Source organism: Lontra canadensis, unplaced genomic scaffold (assembly GCF_010015895.1).
Source record: "Lontra canadensis isolate GAN:19392208 unplaced genomic scaffold, GSC_riverotter_1.0 scaffold155, whole genome shotgun sequence".
Taxonomy (NCBI): domain Eukaryota; kingdom Metazoa; phylum Chordata; class Mammalia; order Carnivora; family Mustelidae; genus Lontra; species Lontra canadensis.
This window is the reverse complement of record NW_022631149.1, coordinates 789,195-796,491: the sequence shown is the minus strand read 5'-3', so window position 1 is coordinate 796,491 and position 7,297 is coordinate 789,195. Positions and strand designations below refer to the sequence as shown.

The window sequence follows — 7,297 nt, the reverse complement described above, 5'->3', positions numbered from 1 at the left end:
AGTCACAGGATGCAAAATCAGTGTACAGAAATATGTTGCATTCCTACACACTAATAACAAAGCAGCAGAAATTGGAATCAAGAAAACAATTTCATTTACAATTGCACCAAAAACAATAAAATATTCAGCTCTTTGAGGAACACATGGTCCCAGCTATAGCAGAGCTCTGGGCACCCCACTCTTCTCTTAACTTACTGCTGTCTGCACTCACTGAGGAACAAGTTGGTCAGGAAGCTATGCCGCAGCCATGACTTTTAAAGACACTGGGAAGACACCCAAGGAACCAGAGATGGTGATTCACAGAATTAGAATTACTTGAACCAGCTACAACAGAAAATCTTTGGAGGAGGTATGTGCTGACTTGAGTAGAGGTGCAAAGGAAAAGAATCTCAAAGTGAGAGGATCAGTTTGGATGCCTACCAAGAATCTGAGAATTGCTACCAAAAAAGCTCTTCGTGGTGAAGGTTCTAAGATTTGGGATTGTTTTCAGATGAGGATCTACAGGTGACTCATTGACTTGCACATTCCTTCTGAGATTGTTAAGAAGATTACATCCATCCTTATTGAGCCAGGAGATGAGATTGAAGTCACCATTGCAGATGCTTAAATCATCCTTTTTAATAAATTGATTATCACTTGTTAAAAAACACAATAAAATATTCAAGAATAAAGTTGACCAAAGAGGTGAAAGACCTGTACCCTAAAAACTATAAAACACCGATGAAAGAAATTCAAGAGCTCATAAAGAAATGGAAAAACGCACCATGCTCATGGATTGGAAGAAAAAATATTATTAAAATGTCTGTACTACCCAAAGAAATCTGCATATTTAATGTAATCCCTATCAAAATACTAACAGTATTTTTCACAGAACTAGAACAAACAATCCTAAAATTTGTGTGGAATCACAAAAGACCTCAAATAGCCAAAGCAATCTTGAAAAACCAAACTGAAGGCACCAGAGTTCCAGATTTCAAGTTCTATTGCAAAGTGGTAATAATTAAAACAGTATGGTACTGGCATAAAAACAGACACATAGATCAATGGAATAGACCAGAAAACCTAGAAATAAATCCAATTTATACAGTCAGTAGATCTTAGACAAAGTAAGAATGGGCAAAAGGCAGTCTCTTTGACAAATGGTATTAGGAAAACAAGACAACCACATGCAAAAGAATAAAACTGGACCACTTTGTTTCACCATACACAAAAATAAGCTTAAAATGGATTAAAGACCTAAATGTGAGTCCTGAAACTAAAAAAATCCTAGAAGAGAGCACAGGCAATAATCTCTCTTACACTGGCCATAGCAACATTTTTCTAGATAATCTCCTGAGGCAAGGAAAATAAAAACAAAAATAAACTATTGGGACTACATCAAAATGAAAAGTTTCTAAACGATTAAGGAAACAATCAACAAAACTAAAAGGCAACCTACTGAATGGGAGAAAATATTTGCAAATCAAAACTACAATGAGATACCTCACCACTGTCAGAATGGCTAAAATAAAAAACACAGGAATCAATAAGTGTTGTCAAAGATGTGGAGAAAAAGGAACCCTCATGCAGAGTGTTGGTGCAGCTACTGTGGAAGACAGTATGGAGGTTCCTCAAAAAAATTAAAAATAGAACTACCCTATGATCCAGTGATGGCACTACTGGGTGTTTACCCCCAAAATACAAACACTCTAACTGAAAGGGATACAAGCATCCCTGTGTTTATTGCCACATTTTTTATAATAACAAAACTATGGAAACAGCTCAAGAGTCCATCAATAGATGAATAGATTAAGAAGATGTGGTATATATATATATATATATATATATATGAATATTATTAAGACATAAAAAAGAATGAAATCTTGCTATTTGCAGCAACATGGATAGGGCTAGAAAGTATAATACTAAGTGAAATAAGTCAGTCAGAGAATGACAAAAACCATATAATTTTACTCTTATGTGGAATTTAAGGAAAAAACAACAAAAAATGAGCAAATAGAAAAAGGGAGACAGACAGAGAGAGAGAAACCAAAAAACAGAATCTTAGCTGACACTTTCGGCTCAGGTCATGATCTCAAGGTCCTGGGATCGAGCCCCATGTAGGGATCCCAGCTCAGTGGAGAGTCTCCTTCTCCCTCTCCCTCTGCCTCTCCCCCTGCTGTGCTCTGTCTCTCTCTCTCTCTCAAATGAATAAATAAAATATTAAACAAAAAAAAAACTTAAAAAAAAAAAAAGGCTGGCAGACTCTTAGCTATAGAGAACAAACTGATGGTTACCAGAGGGGAGGTGGGTCAGGGGATGGGGGAAATAGGGGAATGGGGATTAAAAAGCATATTTACCGTGATAAAAAAAAATTAGTAAAAATGTTGGTTAAGGGGCACCTGGGTGACTCAGTGGGTTAAGCCTCTGCCTTCGGCTCAGGTCATGATCTCAGGGTCCTGGGATCGAGCCCCACATCAGGCTCTCTGCTCAGCAGGGAGCCTGCTTCCTCCTCTCTCTCTGCCTGCCTCTCTGCCTACTTGTGATCTCTGTCTGTCAAATAAATAAAGAAAATCTTAAAAAAAAAGTTGGTTAAGATGATAAAATTGAAAAAAACCCTGAAATTGCAAAAAAATAAAAATAAAAAAATACATAAATTTCTCTTATAAAAGGGTAACTCTGACCAGGTTTTCACAGCTTCTCCTATGTCTATTGTTTCTTAAAAATAACCTAAAATAATCCTATGTCAAAGAGGCATATTTTTGGTAGCAAATTCTGCTCCCCTTCAAGCCCCAGTTCTGTCAGTTGAATATTGATCTGATATTACTGTGTTACTGGTGAAGTATTTGCAAACCATCTGTCCCTGAAGTCACTCCCCCTCCACGTATACATGTATACGTGCACAAAGACTGTTAACCTAAAACACAGCTAAACTGTCATCAATTCCTATTTGCAAAAGAATATTTTCAAAAGTAGTATTACTATGCATTGAAGTTTTCAGATGGATTACCAAAGTAATAAATTCATTTTTCTCTGTGATTTTTAGGTCTTTGAAAATAACTCTTTGAAGCTGAACTTTCCTGTCCCCCAGGTACTGAAAGCTACTGATTTGCGTGGGCACTAAGATGATAAGGGGAAAAAATGCTTTGGCAATCTTTCCTTATGTGTCCCTGATTAAGACAAAACAGCATTTTCCAAAAGTGAATATAGTATCCAAGTAAAATTACATTTACTTAGCCTTATCCTGACCTTATAGTTCCCTCAATTGCTTATTCAGTTTTTGCGTTAAAAAAAAAAAAGTGCTTTGGTCTTGTGGATCAACGTCTACAAGTATGGAGTCCATTTTTTTCAAATTAAGAGTGTAACTTATAATGAGCCATGATAGACAAAAAAGCAATTTAATTCCAGCGTAATCATAGTTAATGGAATTAAGAAGTGTTCATGGCATTAGAATATGAAAATGAAATTTTATTTTCCAAGCTCAAAATGAATCATTTTATAGGATTTACATGGTATGCAGATAAGTATCCAAACAGGAATTTCCAGAACTTCAATATCTTCTTATTAAATGTGATTGCCAGTTTTCTGCTCTGGATGTTCCTGAGCTGGGTAAGGCCGATAATAAAACGCACATCTGATAAACAGACAAAATTCTTTGCTTCTTCCATGTCTATTTAGTAAGGAAATGAGATGTGATGTCTAATGACTCCATAAATTCCAAATTTCCACCAATTTGAAACTTGCTACCTGAAACTTTTGTGACTTTCAGCAACATGCAGGAGAGTTGGTTATCTGGATAAAAGGGTGAATGATGTCATAGTTTCAAGCAATTAAGAATGTTTGGCTACGGGGCGCCTGGGTGGTTCAGTGACTCTGCCTTCGGCTTGGGTCATGATCCCAGGGTCCTGGGATCGAGCCCCGCACCGGGCTCTCTGCTTGGCAGGGAGCCTGCTTCCCTTCCTTTCTCTCTCTGCCTGTCTCTCTGCCTACTTGTGATCTCTGTCTGTCAAGTGAATAAATAAAATCTTAAAAAAAAAAGAATGTTTGGCTACATTAGCATGGGTTTTATTTAATGGAAAAGGTCTGGAATGGTAAAGCTTAAATCAAAGGTGTGCTAAATTAATTAAACAAGGAGTCTGTTAGACTGAGGTGGTTTTAATGCCAGGGCAGCCTACTTAAGCAAACCAAAATCTAATGCCTCAGTGTTAAAAAGTCAACACGCTAAGGACAACCAATCACGAAGAGTTAACTAGGCTTTAAGCTATAGCCAATCAAGCAATTTCCTGTTTTGCTTCCTTACTTTCCCTATATAAGTCTTTCCCCTGGCCCCTGTTGGTGAATGTCAGTTCAAATGAAAGAAGGAACATTAGAGGTCATATTGCCCCCAGGAACAGCTGGACTAGCCAGAGAACCCTGTAGATATGCAACTCCACTGGCTTATAAGTAAAGATATTTTTCAGATTCCAAGTCTCCTGAGATGGCGGAGACTTTCTGGGGACCGGACAAGGTGGCACCAGAGAACCTGCTAATGTGACCTCATCGGTCTCCAATCAATGGTGTCCATCTTCTGAGGAAATCCCTGCTGGCGGGACCTCATGGGCCTCTAATCAACAATATGCATCTCCTCAAGAGACAACTGCCCCAAATTCTGCCCTTAAAAGCCGTCATTTGCAAGCCACTGGGGAGTTTGGGACTTTTGATCATTAGCACCCAATTTTCCTGGGGGGGTGCCACACACACCAAGAAATAGCCTTTCTTTCTTCACTGCAAAATCTCAGTGGATGTTTTCATTGGCTTGCTGTGAATCTGTGGACGAACTCTTATTTTTTTTTTAAGATTTTATTTATTTATTTGACAGAGAGAGAAAGAGATCACAAGTAGGCCGAGAGGCAGGCAGAGAGAGAGGGGGAAGCAGGCTCCCCATGGAGCAGAGAGCCCAATGTGGGGCTCGATCCCAGGACCCTGAGATCATGACCCGAGCTGAAGGCAGAGGCTTAACCCACTGAGCCACCCAGGTGCCCCTGGTGGATGAACTCTTTGGTTCAGTTACCCTCCTAACCACTGCTGGTTTGATACAGCCCTCTTTTGAGTGGATTTTTGCTCAAATAAACTCTTAAAAAAATTTGAATATGCCTCAGTTTATCTTTTAACAGATGTGTGTATTTGGTGATGGGGGAGAGGACTGCATCATTCTGATTAAATAGAAGGAAAGAGCCTAGTTTTAAAGGCATTTAGAATTTGTATCCCATCTTATCCAACACATTCTTGGGTATAATAAGTTACTATCTCCATTGAAGTACTTTTTTAAAAAAAGATTTTATTTATTTACTTGACAGAGAGACACACAGTGAGAGAAGGAACACAAGTAGGGAGAGTGGAAGAGGTAGAGGCAGGCTTCCCGTTGAGCAGGGAGCCTGATGTGGGGCTTGAACCTAGGACCCTGGGATCATGACCTGAGCCAAAGGCAAATGCTTAACGACTGAGCCACCCAGGCGCCCCTCCATTGAAGTTCTTAAGTAAATTGTTGGGATCCTGTTCTTCAGAGTGGTAGAATACAAGACATATTTATGTTCTAATGCCCGAAAGAAAGAGTTGACGGTAGAACAAAGAACTGATTTGTATTGCTTTTCTGAGTTAAATATGGCCACAATCTTTTTTCTGTCTCTTGAGCACAGAGGCACAAATAGTGGCTAGAGAAGATTGCAAATACATAAACTCACTTTAGAAATACACAAATTGAAAGATTTAAAATAAAATCTGTTCCAACCTTTTTCATTCTTCAGCTTTGTCCTTTTGTGATGTGTTATTTATAGGCAACGCTTCGGGGGAAAAAAATTTCAAGTCAACTCACAGTGTAGATTAAGCCACTGAAAAATGGCGACGTGAGACGTATTCAATAGTGTTCTGTAAAAGATCTCATTTCACCACCATAACGTTGAGACACTGATATTCGGCAAAGCGATTCCATAGATTTATAGCTTCATCATCTGCTTTGCTGATTGCTAGTCTCTCAAGGACAAATGGGCTCTGAGATACAATTGTAAATATCCGGGATAAAGCAATGTTATGTCTACTCTGAACGGTTATGCCATCATTAGGAAAAGTTGCTAAATAAACTTAATTGAGCATTTAGAGGGCTATAGAAAACGTTTCTTTTTATTTCTTCCCTAGAGGACCATGCTGGATTTTTGTTTCAAAACATCATCCACTCTTTCTTTGATCATCTCTCCTTCCTATATGGTTTTGCCTGGGTAGTGTTGAGTGAGGTGTCACTATTTTCACAGAGATGTGACACACCATTTCTCCAAAGCCACCCAGATTTTTTTTTTGTGATTCTTCTTTTTTTAATACTGGAGGAATTTGACAATGACTAAGCCCTTCAGGTAGGAGATGAAGGACAGTCAGAGTTTAGAGAAACAACGAGGAACTTTAGAGAGAAAAATCTATTTGGAAAATAAGACATGATTCTGCTAAACCCTTAGGGTAGGAAAAATAGTCTCGAAATGAGAGTGAACAATGATTAAACCTTAAAACTGGTTCCTTTCAATCACCTCTTGACATTTATATGGTATCATAACACCTCTGGTAACTCTTCTCGGGTTTATGAAAACAATAATAGAACCACTGAAATTACTCAGCGATTTATTTGAAAAGCAATACACGAGTCCATTGGATAGAAAGCATTTTTTTTTTTTAGTTACTAAAGCAGAGAAATTTAGCTGTAGGGATGTCTGTTAGGAGAGCACTACACATATTCATAGCAGTATTGAGGGCTTGATGGACATTTAAGCTATTTCTATTTTTTTTTAAACAAATACAAACTATGCTGCAAACAGCCTTGTACGTGCATCTTCGGTCAATTGGGTAAGCATTGCTGTAAGATATATTTCTAGGTATGGAAGAGCTGGGTTAAAGGTGACGTGCATTAAAAATAGTGATAGATACTGTTAAATTGATCATCAAAGAGGTTGCAGAGTGTATGAGTGTGCTCGTAACTGGAAACTGCCACTGTTTCCGTCAGCTTCAATCTGATAGGGAAAATTGGTAGCTGGTTATTGCTTTATTTTGCATTTGTTAACTAATGAGTAAAATTGACCCATTTTATATTCCTATTGCTCTTGAAAAATATATATTTTGAAAGATTTTTAAAGCATCAGCAAAGGCAAGTTTTAAATAAAACTAAATATAACACAGGATTCTTAGCTTTCATCAATGTATTCTAAGCCTAATTTAATATGGAGCCACTGAGTAGACAGATAAGAGCATTTCTGTGACTCACCTTAGTATGTCCCTAGTTTGGGGTTGAAGTCCTTCCTCC

At 38.1% G+C, this 7,297-nt stretch overlaps 1 pseudogene; it reads left to right on the top strand.

Annotated features, from left to right (window-relative positions):
- The first annotated feature begins 247 nt into the window (after positions 1 to 247).
- LOC116859464 lies at positions 248 to 628 on the top strand (annotated as a pseudogene).
- The last annotated feature ends 6,669 nt before the right edge of the window (positions 629 to 7,297 follow it).